The sequence below is a fragment of the Crotalus tigris genome, unplaced genomic scaffold, assembly GCF_016545835.1.
Source record: "Crotalus tigris isolate CLP2741 ecotype Arizona unplaced genomic scaffold, ASM1654583v1 scf7180000018172.2679963, whole genome shotgun sequence".
NCBI lineage: Eukaryota > Metazoa > Chordata > Lepidosauria > Squamata > Viperidae > Crotalus > Crotalus tigris.
Genome location: NW_024096864.1, coordinates 1,953,444 through 1,974,962, shown reverse-complemented (window position 1 = coordinate 1,974,962; position 21,519 = coordinate 1,953,444). Strand labels below are relative to the sequence as shown.

General features: G+C 42.5%; 1 protein-coding gene across 4 annotated transcripts in view; it reads right to left on the bottom strand.

Moving 5' to 3' along the window:
- TENM1 (teneurin transmembrane protein 1) overlaps positions 1–21,132 on the bottom strand; it is a 324,284-nt gene extending 303,152 nt beyond the window's left edge. For 3 of the 4 annotated variants that reach the window (XM_039348748.1, XM_039348751.1, XM_039348750.1), the window contains exon 1: positions 20,754–21,131. The gene's annotated coding sequence lies outside the window, so the exon portion shown is untranslated. Of the gene's footprint in view, positions 1–20,753 lie in introns of all 4 variants that reach the window. The other variant, XM_039348752.1, reaches the window with a different exon arrangement.
- Positions 21,133–21,519: the final 387 nt, after the last annotated feature.

Below are 21,519 nucleotides of genomic sequence, written 5' to 3'. Positions count from 1 at the left end.
GGTTGATTTCCTCTAAAGAAAATAATATTGAGTAGACTGGAGTAAGATAGCTGCAACTTTGGTGCACTAAACAAATGCTTGTAAGTTGAGGACTACCCCGTACTTCTGGAGTAATATTACAGGCAGGAAAAATTATCCCTCCTCATGTTACACAAGTGGCAATTTTGTCATCTTGTGGTCATGAGCAAACTGAAACCAGACAATTATCATACTAAAAGAGATGATAGTTGGAAACCATCCCCTGGCCCTCCAAAGTGTGGCTTATACTCCACTACCTCACATAAACACCAGAAAGCGGCTTCCAGCACATCAACCTTTAATTCACTATAAATGGGGCTTCCAATTCATACCCGGCAGTTGTTGGAATTCTTTTGAAATAACATCACTGCCTTTGTAATAGTGGCAAATATCTGTAAGTGTAGGATCAGGGTGGGGGTTCGTTCACATTACAAGACCTACCACAAGACCCTCACTTGACACACCTGCACCCGATCCATTACAAAACCCTGAACTGATGTGACCCTTACCTGATATGACCTGATTATGACAAGATCTACTGACCACACCAAGCCCTTATAAGCAGAAGAACACTGACACCCCCTAAATTCCACTGAAGATGTTACCTAGCTTGGTAACGTAATGTTCAGAAACCAATTCCCAAGCTCAGAGAACGAACCTCCACCCTCATCATTAACTTTGCTAACTTTGGGTTGCAGATGCACTTGTTTTTAGACTGTACTCCCTTAATTCTTACAGTGAAGCCGTTGATATATGAGGTGTAGCTTAGGCCAGGGGTCCCCAATACCGTCCATGGATCAGTACTGGGCCACGGCATGCCAGCAACCAGTCCGCACAAATACGCAAAGCCCCATCCGTGGGATGCAGGCAGCACACAAAACCACGCCCGCTCTGGTCCATGGAAAAACCTCTTTCCATGGAACCAGTCCCTGGTGCCCAAAAGGTTGGGGACCTCTGGCCTAGGCAACTTATCATAGAGCCTGGACACTGATTAACTTTGCTAATGCACTATAAATCTATTTATCAAAACTATGGTATCCTTGGAAGCTGACTGCAGTTTATTGTTTAATTGGCTGAGAGACATCCAAGAATGCTTAGTTTTATTCACCATGTCCCATTTTAAACTTTTAAAAAAACAAAAACAAAATTTGAGTGGAAAAAAGAAAGGAAAGAGAAGGAAAACTAAATCACACTATAATGTCAGGTTTGAAGAAGGCAGATAAAGCATTGGTAGTTCTGATTCTTAAGAGGCTAAAATACAGCCAATTAAAAATTATGAGTGATTTTAAATCACTGAGTCCTAGTGTGAATCATGAGCAATTGCAACTGATTTTATCAAATTGCAATGACAAATCTGAGCAACCCAAATACTGCATTGCTTCAGATAAACAATAGCCAAATAGTTGATTGTTTTAATTTCTTAATTTTTTTCTGTTTAACAAAAGTGTACTTTTGGGTCACCAAAGCTTTCCTAGATTTTGTCTTGATCCTGGCAAAATTATCCACAGGCAGATAGCTAATTATGAATCTAATTATCAACATGTGTCTCTCTTGCCCCAGTTTTTCTCCTTGCTTGGAGAAATGAAAACTGTTGAGTTTTTATTAGTATAGAGATGAAACACACGCTCGAATTCCATTAAGATTTAATTTGAAGACTTCAGCTGTTCTTATCAACTACATCAGGAGGAGAAAAGCCACAGGAAGGATTTTTCATATTTATAACTTGATAAAGATCTCAAATCAGTAAGGATTTCATTTGTATCCTGCTTTTCTACTGCAAATTACCCAGTAGGAATTCTTTTCGTAGGAGAAAAAAAATCAGCAAATAAAAAGTCTTTGCAATATTGGTTGACTTTCTACTTCTCTTAAGAGAAGGAACGATTCAATCATGAATCCGTAATTATATGCGTTATCATACCAACTGTAGCAACTTTTCATAATATAAAAAAGCACCCACCAGTTTAGGCAAAAAGTCATATGTTTTGATACTGTCATTTCTATATAGATTTGTTGTTGTTAGTTGCGAAGTCGTGTCCGACACATTGCGACCCCATGGACAACGTTCCTCCAGGCCTTCCTGTCCTCTACCATCTTCTGGAGTCCATTTAAGCTCATGGCTACTGCTTCAGTGATTCCATCCAGCCACCTCATTCTCTGTCGTCCCTGTCTTCTGTTGCCCTCCATCTTTCCCAGCATTAGGCTCTTCTCCAGTGAGTCCTTCCTTCTCATTAGGTGGCCAAAGTACTTGAGTTTCAACTTCAGGATCTGGCCTTCTAAAGAGCAGTCAGGGTTGATCTCCTCTAGGACTGACCGGTTTGATCACCTTGCAGTCCAGGGGATTCGCAGGAGTCTTCTCCAGCACCATAGTTCAAAGGCCTCAATTCTTTGGCGCTCAGCCTTTCTTATGGTCCAACTTTCAGAGAAATACATTGCAACTGGGAAAACCATGACCTTGACTGCACGTATTTTTGTTGACTATATAGATAGTCCTTGACTTACGACCACAATGTTGAGCCCAACATTTCTGTTGCTAAGTGAGACAATTGTTAAATACGTTTTGACCTATTTTACTACTTTTCCTGCCAGAGGTGTTAAGTGAATCACTGTTGTTATTGTTTAGTCAGTAACACAGTTGTTAAATGAATCTGCCTTTGTTTGTCTGAAGGTTGCAAAAGGTGGTCACATGACCCCAGGATACCGCAACCATCATTAATATGACTCAGTTGCCAAATGTCTGAATTTTGAGCACATGGCCATGGAGGGATGCTGCAACAGTCATAAGTGTAAAGAACCCCACTAACTTAATTTAGCCAAAGGTCATCTGCTCTGTGTCTGCTATGGAGATTATTCTCAACCATCCAGTTCATAATTGTCCCAAAGGTGCTTTTCAAAAAAAAAAAAGCCACTCTGGGTCACCTGCTCTAACACTGTCACTTCTATACTAGGAAATTCAAGGTCTCTTGGACCCTGTTCCAGGTACCAAGCCATATCGTCCCTATATTGGAGTCAGAACATCTCAGTCACCCCAATGCTTTTTCAACTCTACATTTCTGTCAACTTATTTACCAAGGCACCTGTAGGCAGGGCATCCCAAAGGTGCTTTTTTCAGGAAGCAACTGAACTGTGGTTTTTTTTTTTTTTTGAAGGCATCCAACAAGTTTCTGAGAAGTGAAACATCTTCAAAGAAAAACAAGAAAGTCCAGTTGCCTCCTGAAAAAGCACCTTTGGGACAGCCATGACCTGGATGATTGAGACTCTCCATAAACATGTAGACAAGTTAAGAAACAATGGATGGAAACTAATCAAGGAGAGGAGCAACCTGGAACTAAGGAGAAACTTCCTAACAGTGAGGACAATTAAATAGTGTTAATATTGCAGTATTCCAGTATTTGAGGGGCTGCCACAAAGAAGAGGGTGTAAAACTATTCTATTCTATTCTATTCTATTCTATTCTATTCTATTCTATTCTATTCTATTCTATTCTATTCTATTCTATTCTATCTTCTCTTTTCTTATTCTGTCTTCTATTCTATTGTATCTTCTATTCCATTCTATTCTATTCTATTCTTATTCTATTTTCTATTCTTCTTCTATTCTATTTTATTCTATTCTATTCCATTCCATTCTATTCTATTCTATTCTATTCTATATTCTATTCTATATTCTATTCTATATTCTACTCTACTCTACTCTACTCTACTCTACTCTACCCTACTCTACTCTACTCTACCCTACCCTACCCTACCCTACTTTACCCTACCCTACCCTACCTTACCCTACCCTATCCTATCATTGGAAGTTTTTAAGAAGAGACTGGACAACCACCTATCTGAAATGGTATAGTCTTCTGTTCGAGCAGGGGGTTGGACTAGAAGACCTCCAAGGTCACTTCCAGCTCTACTCTGATTTAAACATCTCCCTCTAATGGCAATCTCTCTTTTCTAAGGATTCAACCCAGACTCAGTAACTATCAGCAGAAGCTTGAAGGATATAGCAGGACCCAATAAGTGGTTTTTACTAAATACATGAAAGAAGTCATATTTATGCAAAAAAATCAGACTAAGTACTACAGAACACAAAAATCAGGCCTTACAAAAAGCTAAGAATCCTGTGGTTTCTACCCTAAGCCTCCCTCCCTCCCTCCATTCCTTTCCTTCCTTCCTTCCTTCCTTCCTTCCTTCCTTCCTTCCTTCCTTCCTTCCTTCCTTCCTTCCTTCCTTCCTTTCCAGGCCAACAGACTTTTGGTTATTCTTTTTGTAGACTTATAAGTCTAAGCTATCTGTTCCATGTTTATTTAATGGCACTGCTTGGCCAGAGACTCATTACTTCCCGCCTCTACAGATTTAATTACAACTTCATGACTCCCTTTCTCTCCCCCCTTCCCCATACATTTATTTCTGGTTCCTTATAAAGCTTTCTAAGTTAAGGATCGCTTAAGGGGCCAAAATTTCCTTTGGTTGAACGTCAGATGAGGAAGCACCCTCTCACCATCAATTTTGGATCTCTGAACCACTGAACCTCTTCCAAATTCTGACCCGGGAAATCATGTTAAAGAGTTTTTGTCCCCATTGTCTAGCTTCCAATTTTAACTCGCATCAGAATTGTCTGATACAATCTGTTTTCCTTCTGGCAAGGAGCCATCACTATTTTTCCCGTTTGCCAAACAGCTTGAAGAACTATGCACTCACTCTAGTTTTGTTAGCAATTTTACTCAAAAAGGGTAAAACAGCTACCACAGATATGGTGGTGCCCCTGTCCAAGAAAAGTGTCTCTGATGCCATATGGTATCATTGGAAAGAAGTACGGTTCATTGCCATAGTGCAGTGATGGCGAACCTTTTAGAGACTGAGTGTCCAAAAACTGCCCCTGCCCCCACTCCACCCCCTGCCCAACCTCTGCCCTACCCCCACCCCGCCTGCCCGCAGGGCCACTCACCGCCTCCAGGGCCCACCGCAAATCGCCCAGGCAGCCCAGCAGTGCCATGGCGGCCACACCCTCTGCCCGCACCCCACAGCATCAACTGCGCGCGATGGGACGTGAGGGCAGAGTCTTGTGTACTCTGCCTGGCTGCCATGTCTTTGGCTGCGCTGCTCCGTGTGGGCCACACTCAGGGGCGCCTCTCCTCCAGGGGGCTGCTGGTGAGGAGGGGGTCATGGGGGGGAGGCGAGGTTGGGGCAACAGCACGTGTGCCCACAGAGAGGGCTCCAAGTGCTGCCTCTGGCACGCATGCCATAGGTTCACCACCACTGCCATAGTGTATGCCTTGCCTTGCCTTTTTTCGTAGTTTGTTTGTTTGTTTGTTTGTTTGTTTGTTTATTTAGTGGCGGGGTGGCCTGGTGGTGAAGACACTCAGCTCCCAACTGGGAAGGTTGAGGTTCAGTCCTAGGTAGTAGCAGATATTTCTCTCCTAGGGCTCAAATAAAAAAATTTCTGCTGCAAATTCTGCATGGCTGACTCAGGAAGGGTATCTGGCCATTAAATGCTCAGCTCCATTCAGTTACCCTGACTCTATCCCAAACTAAGGGATCACAGGGTGGCTTTCATGGCTAAAATGGGACTAGAACTCACAGTCTCCTGGTGATTGGCCCAAGGTCACCCAGCTGGCTTTCATGGCTAAGGTGGGACTAGAACTCACAGTCTCCTGGTGATTCGCCCAAGATCACCCACCTGGCTATCCTGGCTAAGGTGGGTCTAGAACTCGCGATGTCCCACTTTCTAGCTTGGTGCCTTAACCAATAGATCAAACTAACTCACTATAATTGCTTGACTGGTAAATTCAAATTGATTGTGCCTTGTGATAGGACAGGCTATTTCTATCGGTTGCTTCTTTGTCCTTTATTTGACCGCTAATCACATATTTAAGCTTTGCTAGTGCAAGTTACTAGAATCATCCTTTCTGCAGGATTTACCTCTCACCTCTGGGGTTCTGGAAGGTTTATCTCTGAAATAATGAATGGCTGGCAACAGCTGGGTCCACACTCGGCGCGCAGAACCACGTGGCTCATTTGCAAATGCATGCCTTTGCAAATCATGGTTTATGGCTCAGCATGCGAAATAAACAGGTCACCAAGCTTCAATCAATAAAACAAGCCGTAAAGGCATGCATGCGGGTGTGCTCTGGTTTGGATTCAGATGCCATCTATAGATGAAAAAACAATCTCCTATCCTTGGGAGATAGAAGATGGTGCAGCGGAGGAAAAAACAGCCACCTCTCTCACATTCCGGTGAGAGAGAAGTTCCCTGAGGATGGTCTCTATCCAGCATGAGTCCAAAAGCTCGGAAGAGTAAGCCTCTGGTTCCAGTGACCGACCCGGATTGGATCCTGCAACATTATCCTGGGACACGTATATTTGCCTTCATTCGTGAAACAGCCCCCTCTATCTAGTTCTGCCCTTCGGAGCAGATCCTTTTCCTATCCCCTTCTCAAAAACCGCGTCTTGCCAAAGAGGGGAGGGATTAGCAGGGAAATTGGCACAGATATGAGGGTCCACAGTTATTCCGCAAAGTGTCACGCTTCTAAATGATTAAAGTACCCTAATTTCATTGACAGGGATGTAGTTCCTGGATCTTAGGCTATGCTTCCAGGCTTCCTCGTTTCCTGATTCTTTCTGATTCATCAGCTTCTCCCTTCAACAAAAGCCCCTCCCAGCCCTCCAGCTGGCAACAATATTTAAGTTTTAGCTCAGTTTTTCCATCGTTTTTCTCACTGGATTGTGCCCTTGAGCAATCCGCACAGCCCGCTTTTATTCTCAAGCTTTTACACTTTTGCACTTAAGAGCATTCATGAATATTCTAAGACACCATACCGTTCAACCAGCCGACGCACACAACCTTCGCATGAGTTAATTGTGCGCTCTAATAAGGACCAGCAATACCAAAATTCAAATATTTGGAAGAGGGGCATGCCGGATCTAGAATGGCAATTCCGAATTTTGCAGGCTGAAGATGATTATTAAAAATGCTACTTTTATTTTACAGGTCTTGCTGCATAATGTGCCAAAAAATAAAAAATGATACAATCCCATTCATCCATAAAATGTAAATTAAACACAACCTTCTAAGAAAGAAAAATGAAGTAAAATAATAATAATAAGTAAATAAAAAAAATACAATTAGCGATCAATGTATAACACACAAATATATGGTTGTTTTTAACCTACCTATTCTAAAGATAATTTCCTATATCATTCAAACAAGAAAAAAAGAGAGCAGCATTTAGTAGCTGCATGTCCTCTGTTCCAGTTTCATATATTACATCACTGGGGACAATCACTTTCTGATACCAAAGCTGCTGGGAAAAATTTGAATCAATAAAGCAGGACTGACCTAACTTATGTTCTATGGAATCTTTTGGCCCCTGCTAAAAAGGGAGTGTAAACGCTATTTTCTTGCATAATTCCACTGAAAATCAACAGAAGAGTAGCAACAGCAATAGCATTTAGGGTTATATACCATCCAACAGTCTTACACAGCACTGTTTGGGTGGTTTACAATGTAGAAGTGTTATTTTCATATTACCCCAAACAATCTGGATCCTCATTTTACCGACTTTGGAAGGATGGAAATATGAATCAAACTTGAGCTCCATCAGGATCAAACTCCAAGCTGTGGGCAGAGCTACCCTGCAATACTGCACTTTAACCACTGCGCCACCAGAGCTCTAGACCAGTGGTTCTCAACCTGTGGGTCGGGAGCCCATTTGGGGTCGAACGACCATTTCACGGGGGTCGCCAAACAAGGCTGTCCGCCATTTTCCCCCCTTTTCTTTGGCCACGTCCCTGGCACCCAGTGATGTATAAGTGGTTGGGGGTCATCACAACATGGGGAACTGTATTATGGGGTTGCGGCATTAGAAAGGTTGAGAACCACTGCTCTAGACCTACATGTTGCCCTATATCAGTGATGGCGAACTTTTTAGAGACTGAGTGCCCAAACTGCAACCTAGAACCCACTTATGTATTGTCGTGTGCCGGGTGGGCGTGGCACATTGGGTGTTTGTGGCCAATTGGGTGTGTGTGGCCCATTGGGTGGGCGTGGCTGCAATGGTAACAGCAGACTGGGTGGGACTAAAAAGTTCAATCAATCAATTCCAACTTTGCGAGATCTTTTTTTTGCCCTTGAGAAGTTGAAAGTGATTGATTGATTGATTGATTGAAACTTTTTTTTATTTTGCACACAGTGGTGGAGGCCTAAAGCGAAAAGGTTTTATAAAACCCAGCTGAAGACCTAGGGGCGACGGCACGCGTGCCCAGAGAGAGGGCTCTGCATGCCACCTGTGGCACGCGTGACATAGGTTCGCCACCACGGCCCTATATCAAAGCAATTCTCCACAAGAAGTTTTGGGTTGGTTTGGTTTTTGGAGAGGAGAAGCACACAAAGTATATTTTGGGAGGAAGAGATCCTCCATCAGAAGGTGCCACTTCTCCCTTTATTGGCCTCAGAATTTATTTATTTATTTATTTATTTATTTATTTATTTATTTATTTATTTATTTATGAGACTTATATACCGCTTTAAGTGCAAGCACTCTCTAAGCGGTGTACACCAGTAAGCAATGTATATATATATTTACATTGCCCCCAACAATCTGGGTCCTCATTTTACCTACCCCGGAAGGATGGAAGGCTAAGTCAACCTTGAGCCGGTGAGATTTGAACCGCTGACCTGCTGAACACAGTCAGCTAAAGTGGCCTGCAGTACTGCACTCTAACTGCTGCACCACCTCGGCTCATGTATATATATAAGACGACTTTCTAAAGCATGCAAATCAGCTCTGAAGTCGGGGGTCATCTTATATGCTGAGTCGTCTAATATGCCAGAAAATATGGTATATATATATATATAAATATTGTTGTTCTGGAGTAGAGTGGATATAGTTTGTAAACATAAAGGACCTTCATGGACTTTGCATCCCTTCCTTTAAGTCCAGGAAAATCTCACCCACCTCCCTGGGCAAATTCAAGGATTCACAGTGTTTCCTTGACTCTACCATATTTTGAGACAAAATTCAAAGCTGGTTATGCCACAGATGTAAAAACCAGGAGATTTGCTTCCTCTGCATACTTTTACCTCAGAGCTCTTCCATCTGGTCCCCATCTCAATGGGCAGCCAGAATCCGAGTGTAACCACTAACACCTCCCGCTCAACCCCTGATTACCCACTGTCTTTCTCAACTAGTTCCCATAGCAACTAGGGACTGACAAAAAGATTTGTCTAGGGTAAGAAAGATTTTTAAGCTACCCTATTTTGAAATTTCTTATCAAGTTTCCAATATTCCCCTCGCTGTTCACATGGAAACAAGGAAGAAGAAGGAAGACAGAGACGATTTCCTGCTTCTTTTACTAGGCTCGGACCTATTCCAGATGCGCTGAAAGTTTCCACTGCCCAGGTGGTGAGCTGCACGGGAGGAAAGAAATGGGAGGAGAGGCTGGAAGACTTAATGTTGCATATAATAACAAAGCAACTTTTCTGAATGCAAATGCACAGGCAGGAAGGTTCTGAACAGGCTTGTATTTGGCAAAAGGACAAACAACGCATATTTATTTACAAAATGAGCACTTTTTTTAAAGTGTAGAAATCTCAAAGCGGCTTTCAGCCATGGTAAAAAGAACATTACAAAATAAAAAACAATTAAAAATGACGAGCAGGCTTCTGGTGAGGTCTATAGCGAACCAAAAGAGAAGATGGCATCACAGTGGAGATCCAGGGCTCACAGAGCCAACACTGGATACTGAAATTCTCTCTGGATAAAGAAAAGATGCTGAGATAAGCCACTTGTTCTCCAGACAGCTGCTTCTTGTAAGTAAACTTCAAGAATGGAATTTTTTTGGTTGATCAGTGACCAGGAAGCATTGGATTCCACCTACATTCACAGCCATGATGTAGCCTTTATGGGCAATAAGCCCAGCCAAATTTCATTTCTTATTCACTTCTGGAATTAATTTTTCTACAGATTAAGAGAGATTTTCTGTTGTGCAGAATAAGATCCCTCTTGGCAAATTTCACTTTTTCTGGATTACAATTTTTTAAAAAAAAAAAAAATGAGGATTTTAAAGACTAAAGAATGTTTGGCAAGAAACTTAGCAAGAGATGGTTTTTTAAAAGTTTAAAACTGACAAAAGGAATAGTTATTTTTATTTTTCATTTAAAAAAAGTTAGAAACACGGTTGTTAAGTGAATCCAGCTTCCCCAGTGACTTTGCTTGTCAGAAGATTGCAAAAGGTTGCGGGTGACCCCGGGACACTGCAACAGTCATAAATATGAGTCAGTTGCCAAGCCTCTGAATTTTGATCACATGATCCTGGGAATATTGCAAGGGTCATGTGAAAAACTGTCACAAGTCTCTTTTTTCACTGCCCCTGTAACTTTTTTTTCACTTTCAAGTTTTTTATTAATTTTACAACATTACATTTACATATTTGAAAAGTAGCGTGGCGGCTGAGCACAGTAATTCTGTTACATTTGAATATCATCAGTACAAATCTCAAATTATTACAACAAACTAATTCCCTCTCTTTCTCCCATGATATCTACTGTCATATTCAAACCAATACAGTTCTTATTCTATCAATCAAACAAAAAATACCTTTCTAATATTCATCAATAATCTTCAGTCTATACATATCTTAATTTGACATTCCACCTTTTAGACAATAACCTAGTAAGTTTTTCTTAATTTTAATTTGCCATTGATATTTAAGTTTAACGTTTAATCTTTATCATTTCCAGGTTTTAAATGAACCCAATTTCTAAGTCTCCTATCTCACATTTGGAGCTAATATTTTTTTTTCTTTTCTTCCTTTCACTTCCTTTCTTCCTTTCCAGAAAGAGAAAAAAAAAACTGAAAATAAACCACCAACATTTATACCACAAACCCATATAAAAATTTAATTATTAGTACTTATACTTTTAAGTTTTATTAACCTTTGTCTCAACTCAACCCTGTAACTATTTGGGACACACACCACACAGAGAGACAGTTAATTTTAAGTAAAAGTAGAAATTTACTGGCACCTCCTTGTTTACTTTCCTACTTTATCTTTAGTCTAGCTTGAGCCTAGACTCACAATATCTACTAAAATGTGCCAAAAGATAAAACTAGATGTAAACTGATAGTCTAAGCAGTGCACTTGGTTTTATTTGGGGGTAGCATTTTGTATGAACCAGGCCACTGTGACCTATTGAGTAAGCCATACTTAAAACAAAAAATAGTATGATGTAAACGTCTCCAATTAATGGTCTAAACTCACTTAGTAGGCATCATGACTGAGTGGAGATGTTAGCTAATGCAAGTACAACACTAAACACTGCATCTTAATACCTCTGCACGACGGCACCAAAGAAATATTGAAATGTTCCCCCCACCTATTTTCAAGAAGAGTAATTGTGGAACTAACTAAAGATATGATGTCTGAAATAGAAACCAGAGATATTGAAGAGGAGAGAAAAAGACATCTTTGCATCTTTTCTTAGAAGATGATTCCCAACCACATACATTCAGAGAATGCTCTTTTCTTTTCAAAAAGGGAGTTAATTAATTTTCATCACGGCTGTGCCATATTCCAGATTCAATTCCCAAAAAATTGCTTTATGGAATGCAAGCAGCACTTGCTGGTAACATCTTAAGGCAGCCACATTTTTTCCCCCAAAGGTCAGATCAGGTACAGCTGCTGTGCGCAGCCATGGAAATAGAGGCAGCTGCTTTAATGAGACATCCAAAGGGCTTGCATTTCAGAATCAAAACCAAAGCACTGTACAGACCTAGCAGTCATGCAACATCTCATCTGCCACATATCGAAAAGATATTGACCTGGGCATAACATTTCTGGGCAATCTAATACTCAGAGTGGGTCAATCTCATTGGTCCATTTTAAATACCCCAAACCCACATCAGGTAATATAAGAAGGAATATGAAGGCGATTCTGGGCAGTACAAGAAAATATTTGCACTCTCTTGACTTCATTTTTTCAGCTGTCAATACATGCATCTCCCTTCTAGCAAAAGATACTGGTATCAATTTTTCTCCTTACTAGCTCACATTTTGTTACAGCTTGAATTCATTGTCATCCATGCAAGGAAGAACATGAGCCTTTTGCTCTTTTGATCTCTTTTCTTTTCTCTTTGTTCTAGGACTTTAGTAGTAACATTAACCCTGAAAAAGGAGGGTGGTTTCTACTGTAATTCACTATGTACATCAAGGGAGGGAACCCATACTAAATTGTTCCTTGTTGGTTAAGTTGAACTGCTCCTACAAGGACACTGTTGCAATAAGTCTTTGGGCAAAAAAAAAAAAAAAAACCACAAAAAAATCAAAATTTTCCATACTGTGCATAAATGAGCATAGGTGTATGTTTTTCAAAGCAATATCCCTCTGTCATCACATCTGGTATTATTCAAATAAAAATTTAACTGATCAAAGCTAATTACTTAACAGCGTATTAACAGTGCCAAGCATGGAGATCTCATGAAAAGAGAATTTACTTTTATATTGTCTCAATGTTGGGCTCCAAAAACCAAGAAAGATACACAGAGATTCTTCTAGCAATAGCAATAGCAGTTAGACTCTTATACCACTCCATGGTGCTTTGCAGACCTCTCAAAGAAGTTTACAAATGTCAGCATGTTAGTCCCTAACAAACTGGCCTCAGAAGGATGGAAGGCTGAGTCAACCTTGAGCCCCGTCAGGATCAAACTCCAGGCTGTGGGCAGAGTTTGCCTGCACTGCTGCATTCTCACCACTATGTCACCTGGGCTCTTCTAAGCAGTTTATTGTTCCTGACCTATAGATAGGACTCTTGACAAACTAAAGCAGATTGACTTACACCAGGCATGTCAAACTCGCAATGTCACATACTGGGACTTTGTCCCCATTGCCGGCAATGAAGTGGGCACGGTTTTGGTGTGACATATCCGGCCCAAGGGTTGGCAGTTTGACATGCCTGACTTACACCATAAAGCATATACTCTGGGAACTATTAGGGAGGAGTCATCTTCATCCTCTTTCTCTCGCACAAACTAATCTAAATTGTGTTATCTCTTGCTCCTCTGAAATGCAGTCCCTCCCTCCCTCCCTCTTAGGAATCCAGACAACTTTCCATCACATCCCCCTTGGCTATCTCATGATAAATAAAAGCAAGGACGGACCCGCTCCACCCAGATGGATTGCTTAAATTCCCTCCACCTTTGAACACCTTTCAATTCTATTTCATCAAGCACAATGAGACTTGATGTGAAACATTCAGAAGAATTCTCCAATCAGACACCATTTTTACTATTCCTGTATTTAATCTATCCTCAAAGTTGAAGAACTCCAAAGGATGGGAACTTTCCTCCAAGAGAGTTTCTTTGGCTCCTTACTCATTTGGTTTGTCCTGGCTTTGCACTTTTTCCTCTCTGCAACGTTCTCTGAAATGTGATGATCTCATAGCATTTCAAATGCAGCCACCTTCTCAATGACATAGGGCAGCCCTATGTTACACTACGGTAGTCCTCGATGTATAACAGTTCATTTAATGACCATTCAAAACTTACGCTAGAACTGAAAAGGTGACTTACAACCATTTTTCAGACTTATGACCCTTGCAGCATCCCCAGGGTCATGTGATCAAAATTCGGATGCTTGGCACCTGACTCATATTTATGATGGTTGCAGTGTCCCAGAGTCACATGCAACCTTTTGCAACCTTCTGACAAGCAAAGTCAATGGGGAAGCCAGATTCACGTAACAACCATGTTCCTAACTTAACAACTGCAATGATTCACTTAACTGTGACAAGAAAGGTCATAAAGTGGGACAAAATTCACTTAACAACTGTCTTGCTTAGCCCTGAAAATTTTGGGCTCAAATGTGATCGTAAATCAGGGACTATATTCTTATTTGTCACCTTCCTAAAGATATCTCTTATATTTCTTAAGAGCTGCACACAGACTGAGCAAGCCTAATATTTCTTACTTTAGCTGAGAAACAAGGCCATTTTGATGCAGAACTCTAAAACTGACCCATGGAGTTCAAAGTCGCTATTTGAATTTTATTCTCACCAACAAACAACCCTGAGGCTGAGAAGTAGCATTTTTTCCCCCTTTCTGTTTTACTTCAGGTTGTTTTCTTTTTGTTTTTGTCTTAGCCATTTCACTTGTTTCTGTTTTAAAGCACCTAGAGACTGAAACAAAATACAATTAATCTTTCCATAGTGGGTAAGACGCTGCCTGCTATCCCAGTGCTCACAGTAAATGGGCAATTACAAGGCCCCTGCTATTTTTCTTGCTTATGGTGCTTAAACTTTAGATCAGACCTAGACAAGGGTAGCTTTTCAACTAGAGGATAATTCTCTTTAAGATAGAGGATGTGGGCCCCGTCTACAGCAGGTGTATGGAGCTTGCAGCCATTAGGATGTTGCTGCCCTTCATGTTCAAACAACCCTTATCACTTGCCGGTTTCCCATGGATGCTGGCAGATGATTTAGTGGCACTTGGAAGGCCACAGACTTCCCACACCTGCTAGGGGAGAACTGAGAAGGTCAGCTTGGTCCTTCCCAAAGGTAACAAACATCCTACTTGCAATTGCAAAGCATGAACAAAACGTGCAAAAAATGCATTCAAAACTAAGACCTATCCTTGCGCTGTCTTGTTCCTAAGTACGAATTGTGCTGGAACTGCCACTATGTTCTCCAAATAAAATAGAAAATAAACATATTGGAAACAAATAACGTAAAAAAAACAACCCTTTATTTCCAAAGGAACAAAAGCCATCACAACCTTTAAAACTGGGTGAGGCAGGATCTAATCTGAATTAGCTGGGTTTAGGATTCAGTCTTGTTGAAGTGGGTACACAATGGAAATTTGCTTGGAGAATGATAGTTAGATAAACCTGGAACCATCCTGTGTTAAGGTCAGATGGGAAAAAGAAGAACTGGTGCTATATTAACTTCAGCCAGGAAGTCAACTTGGGCAATGAAGCAGATTAGCAGTCCAAGACAATGAAGCTTTAGTAGTCGTGCTCCCCTCTCAGGAGAGAACAGGATGGCAACCTGTTTAGAACTAATTGTGTGGAAAGGAGGAGGAAAACAGCTCTACAGACAAATAGGGGGATCCCATTTGCACCCAGGCATTGCTCCAAAAAGCAGAAAGGAACATGCATATACTTCCCAGGAAAGGGTTTTGTGGTCACAAAGAAAGCCCAATAATCCAAGCCCAAGTTTGGTGTTCAAAATGCAGGAGAAGCATATTACAAAGCAACTATAATGTGATCTGTGTGGTTTTAACTGAATACCCTGTATGAACACAGCTCCTGTTATTTGCAAACTGTAGCTTTGGCCTAGTATAGGTAGGGACTCCAGTTTGCTTCTTCAGCTATATGAGCAGCTAAGGACCCCTTCACTCCCCAAGGAGCCACTTTCTAAGGGCAGAACCGTGCAAGGATGACTCCCTCCCCAGCATCAGAGGATGCTATCCCTTTCAAGCAGAGAAAAATATCTTACTATGGCAGAACACCTTGGTTACCTGGGCACCAATTGTGTGTGAATCTATGGTTTAGAATGCTGTAGAAGCCTAACCAGCTTTGACTTATTCCATAAACCACACTTCAGAAAACCATGGGCTTAGCACAATGCTTAGATGCTGCAGGATCAACCCAACATCATCCCAATTTGGGGGGGGGGGCGTTCAAAATAGGGAAGGCCTTGGTCAGCAGCCATGACATCTTTTTGGAACTCTACCTGCTCACATTTTCTAGCTAACCAAGTTTTCATACTCAGTCATATTATAATGGACTTTGCAACACGCCTACTCCATGACTTGTTTAACGGTGGTGTGATAAAGCACAAATTCAACCAATTTGATTTTTGAGAGGATTTTTTCCATTTGAATAAATAAATAAATTGGAAGCTAGCTGGTGCTATCTTAAGAAATCCATCCACAGGCCCAGGAAACAAAAAACAAAACAAAAAAGTAAACAGGAGTTGTAGAAACATCTTGGAGAACCACAAAGGTATTAGGAGAAGGGCCTAATGCTGGGAAAGATTGAGGGCAGTAGAAGAAGAGGACGACAGAGAATGAGGTGGCTGGATGGAGTTACTGAAGCAGTAGGTATGAGCTTAAATGGACTCCAGAAGGTGGTAGAGGACAGGAAGGCCTGGAGGAACATTGGCCATGGGGTCACGATGGGTCGGAACGACTTTGCAACTAACAATAACAACAAGATGGTGGGAAGGTCACATCCCATCAAAGCCACAGCATGTTCCATCAATTCCAGATCTTCCCACACTCTCCCAAATTTTGGGAGCTCCAACAATGAGGAAATGTCATTCAACTCAGAACCTTAGAATGGATCTGGTTTGCCCACCCCATACATTCCTCTCAATGAATCTGCTCCTCACATCTCTTTAGATTAGAACAGGGGTCTTCAAACTTGGCCCTTTTATGACTTGTGGACTTCAACTCCCAGAATTCCTCAGCCAAGCACGCTGGCTGAGGAATTCTGGGAGTTGAAGTCCACAAGTCATGAAAGAGCCAAGTTTGAAGGCCCCTGGATTAGAACCTGTCAAAGACCATCAGAGATACAGCTGTCCCTTGGCTTCTCAGTTTTCATATGCAAGCATTAAAGAGTTCAGAAAGCAAGTATGAAGAGAAGCCATATTGATCAAATATTAACAGCGTTATAAAGATGCCCACAGGACTGGTTACCGAAAAAGGGTTATCAAGTCCAAGTAGCCAAATCTCCTGCAGTTCTAATCTTGAAATAAGGCTAGATATATTACAGGAAGAAAAAGAATCTGCTCTTTGTGATGTGTCTTCTTCCTTGAAATCATAAAGTTGGGTGGAAAAAGAGACAGCAAGTAAGATGCAAACCCTTCCAGAAGGACAGTCATCTTGCCTCGATTAAAATCCTTTTTCCAAAATGGATTCTTTTCCCCCGAGTGTTCAAAGGTTGTCTATAACAACTTCACAGTTAACTGTATCACCGCTGTACAAACACAGCAGTCTCCAGGAGAAAACACAAATCATATCTCCTATCATTTGCATATCTGTGCAATCTGTTCCACTAATTACTAGCTGGATGGCAAAAAAGGGGGGGGAGACCACAAACGATCCCAGGTGTGTCAGAGGATGCAAATACAACCTGCAGAAGAAAAGCACAGAAACGCTATTCTTAAATACACAGGACACAGTGCCAAAATGAGCAATTGCAACGGTTTAGTATCCAGAGATCTTTCTCCCTCCCAAGGGAGGGAAAGTTGCCTACATCTAACAATCAGAACCTTTCAAATATTGTCTGTGTGGGGGGGAGGGGTGTTTCTGTCTTTAATTAGCCCACAAGTCCAACTCTACAAATAATGAAGGACCTCAAGGTGCTACAGAGACCAAAGCCCTTAAGATATACAAACGTTTGGATGATAGGGTGTGTTATTGGCTAAGCCTGCTAAAAATTCTTTGCTGGGTTGACTACACTTAACAAATATGGACGCAGGAGCCTTTTTCCCTCTAAGTTCCAACACCATTAACTTTTCTCTCGTTCATTATTTTTAAGGGGAGACTGTGCAAATTAACATCTTTTTTTTTTTTAGTACAAATGTATTGATCATTTAAGAATCATAAACTCATTTCTCTTCCTCTTTCATTGGTGGGAAGTTCAATTTAAAATCTTGTCAGTGTTAGACAGGATGAAAATCTGATGAATGCCCTGTTTAATTCTTCATAAAAGTTGAAATTTCCATTTATTTCCCTCGATGCAAGCCTGGTTAAAAAAAAAAAATGACTAAGGCCCCAAGCTAGAAACCAGGAGGCAGTGAGTTCTAATTCTGCCTTAAGGCATGAAAGCCAGCTGGGTGACTTTGAGCCATTCTTTCAGCCCAACCCACCTCATAGGATTGTTGTTGTGGGGAAGAAGGAGCATTAGGTATGTTTGCTACCTTAAGTTATTTATAAAAATAATAAACACAGGGTAAAGATAAATAAATAGAAATAATATGGAATTAACAGAAAACAGTGCCACCACATGCAGTGATGCTTAAACCCAGAAAGCTTGCAAAGGACTCACAATAACTAGTCACTACTTTTCCTATATCTAGCAGTAACTGGTGGAAATGCAAAAATAAAAAAGTCCCAAATATAAAATCTCCCACGTATTGAAAAAGATAAGCAAGTGCAAGACATGGTTTTAAGATTTCCCCTCCCTGAATGCTATTTGCACCCATTTTATACTAATGCTTGGAACTTCCCTCTTAAATATAGTAATTGTTATTAATGAAGGAGAGATTATATGGAGAAGTGCATACAAATTAAATTGCCGTTACGAGAGAGCTGTAAAAAATAGCATGTAGTTCACCTAGAAGAGATTTCACCCCCCTAAGATCATTCAGAGATCACAAAACTGAACATCAGAAAAGATGCTACACATTGAATTATCATTTATTAGTAGGTTCACTCACAAGCCTGTACTTCCTCTGTGAGGTTAATACGCTGTTTTGTTCACCAATCTCGGCATACATAGGCACTCCTTTGAAAGCAGACTATATGCTGTGTTTAATTCAATAATCAGATTACTCAATAAAACAAAATCCAAAAAGAATTTAGAGTTATTTCCAGAGAGACAAAAGGAGGGGGAAAAAAATAACCAGAAACAGCCAACACCTCTTCACTCAATGGCTGAATCTGTTTTCATACAAAAAATGTCCCTGGCTTGCCAGTGAAAAAATACAGAGAAAAGGTTCATACAAGAGCTCAAGAATTGTCTCTAATAACAAATTGTGATATGTGAAATGATCATTTGCAACACAGATTTTTGCTGGACTAACAAAGGGAAGCAAAAAAAGGCAGCCATCCCTGATAAAAGGAGTGGTAAGAGTCAACAAAGCTTTACAAATCAATACCAAAAACTATTTCTATTGCTGATGCCAAACTGCAATGTTGAGTCCTTCTCTGCACATGTAATGTTGCCATCCACACAGTTTCTGTTATCACCATATCACAACCCAGAAAACCCCCATTCATTTCCAATTAATGCACCCAGTGGGCTCTCTCCAGTATCCAGCAAAAACCAAGATAAAAGGCATTTAAAGATGGGGAAAAACATTATTTCCTGAAATGCTAAATGAAGAAACAGGACCAGCTAGAAAAAGATAAAATTGCAACGTTCATCTCTGAGAGAGACAGAAAGTAGCCACTGATGGATAAAGAGGTGGGAGAAGGAGGGGTCACTATAAAGGTAATTTATAATTCCCTTTGACTCTGGAAAGGGCTGGAAAGAATGAGAAATAGGTTGCCATTGCTACCAGTCACAAATCTATTCCTTTCCTACCAGCTCCGCTGAAATTTAAAGAAGCAAAAACTATCTATCACATTGCTTCCGCCAGCTGGAAAGCTGGTTGTGTGGCAACGCACTTCAGCACAATAAAGTAAATATGGTTCGAAATATGTCAGCCTGAATTCACTTCTCTATGGACTTGGGACTTACTAAGCTAATTAATACCTCAACCGCCCTACAACATGAGCAGGTCTAAAAACACACTGCAAACACTACCCATATTTAAATGCAAGCCCTCGAGGTGTTTTGAAACAGCAGGATACATGATTTTTAAAAAGAGGATGCTTTGGCACTACACTTGGGCAAGAGGGACACAGCCCAAAATAAAATAAATGTCTAATAAATAAATAAAACAAATCTCTAATAAATAAGAATAAGAGTAAAATAAATAAATAATTCACTCATCAGAATCACAAAAGGAAAATAAAGCAACTGGAAGGGAACCTACAGGCTGGAAATGTTTACAGTTGGCTGAAGCAAATTTCCGTACACTAAGTATCTGTATACAGAGCTGGGTGTTACTTAATATCCTGAAATATCAGAAATATCCTGAAAAACAAAGGCTGATCTCTCTCTCTCTGCTTTCTGTTACATATTGAAAAGAACGTAGCTAAGTATCCAACCTTTGTAACACGAAACAAAACCCCAAGCCTTTTCAAATTGTAAATAACACAGAAGTAACATATATTTGGAAACACTGTCTCTACTATCCGAAAATGCCACCCCATCAAACTACCTAAAGGCTGGGTGGATGGGTGGATGCCAGTCTTTTTATTTACAAGCAAGCTTAGAAATCAGACAAACGCACAGCTTATGCCTCCATTTGACCCACAACATTCAGCAACACGCACATTTATCAGGTTCAACAATATGGAATCAAATAAATGCACCCTACCTCACAAACTCAGATCGCATTCTCTCCTCTGCTGCCGATAATACAGTTCCAACGTTCCTTTCAGCTACACGTGAAAGATTACATCACAGGCATCCGAGCTACAGACACAGGGCGTGCGTGTGCGTCTGTGTGTGTGTGTGTGTGCGCGCGCGTGTGTATCACCCACAAACACAAGGGACAATACCCAGGCATAAAAGTAAGGGATGCAGCTTGCAGGACCTTCCGAGTCACTTTGCCAGCGCTTCGCCCTCCTCGGGGCACTTCGGATTCCCAGCTTCGTTTCCAGGTTTTCCTTCAACCCCCCCCCCCAAAAGGGAGGAGAGGACCGGCTGCGATTCAGACGACCCGTTTCACCTGGATACCGAATGTCATCCCTTTGCGCCGAAGCCAGACGGAGCAGCTCGCCGCTCCGCCCAAGCGGGGCGCGAAGGCAGCTGCCGGCTCTCTCGCGCGGCGGGTTTCCTCGCGCGTCGTGGGAACCCAAGCCGAGGAAAAGGGCGCGCCGCCACCCTCCCATCCTCCGCCCGAGCCAAACTTACCTGTCCGTCCGCTGGAACTTTCAGCTGGAGCAGCAGCAGCAGCAGCAGCGCCGCCTCCACCCCGCGCGGGTCCGCTGGCCAGGCATCGCGCGCGCCCTGCCGCCGCCGTCGCCGCCGCTACGCCGAGGGCGAAGATAAATCCACATCGCTCGGGAGGCGACCGAGGCGGCTGCCGCCCCTCGCTCGCATCCCTCCCGCCGCCCCCGCCCGGCTTCAAGCGCCGGCGGAACCCCTCCGAGCGGGCTGCGAGCGCCGGAGAGGCTGAGGAGCGCCGCCGCCGCCGCCGCCTTCCCTGCGCCTCGCGCCGGCGTGGCTGCGGCCACCGCTTGGCTTCCCCGGCAGCGGCGCCGTCCACTCGGCTCCTCGCCTTTTGCCTCGGCGGCTGCTAATGAGCATGCCCGGGAGAGGGAGAGCGGGCATGCGCGGTGCCGAGCCCGACGCCGCTTCGCCTTCACCTGCTTTGCCAGGCGCGGGGCAGGTGGCCCCGAGCGAGGCGCGGGAGAGCCCGGCCCGCGGGGAAAGGGAGGCGGGATGAGGGGCCGGAGGGGGGGACGACGCGGATCCCCGGGCAGCCGTGAGGGGAGCCGGGGAGGGGGGGGGCTCCCCTCACCTCAGGGCCCGCTCCGAGAAGGCAGCGGCGCTCCGAGGGAGACCCCCGGCTGGGCTGCGGACCGGGGAACGAGGCGGCTGGCGCAGGGCGGAGGAGCCGGGTCTGGGGAGCAGCAGGGGGCGGCTGCCGCTCGCAGCCCTTCCGAGAGCCGGCAGC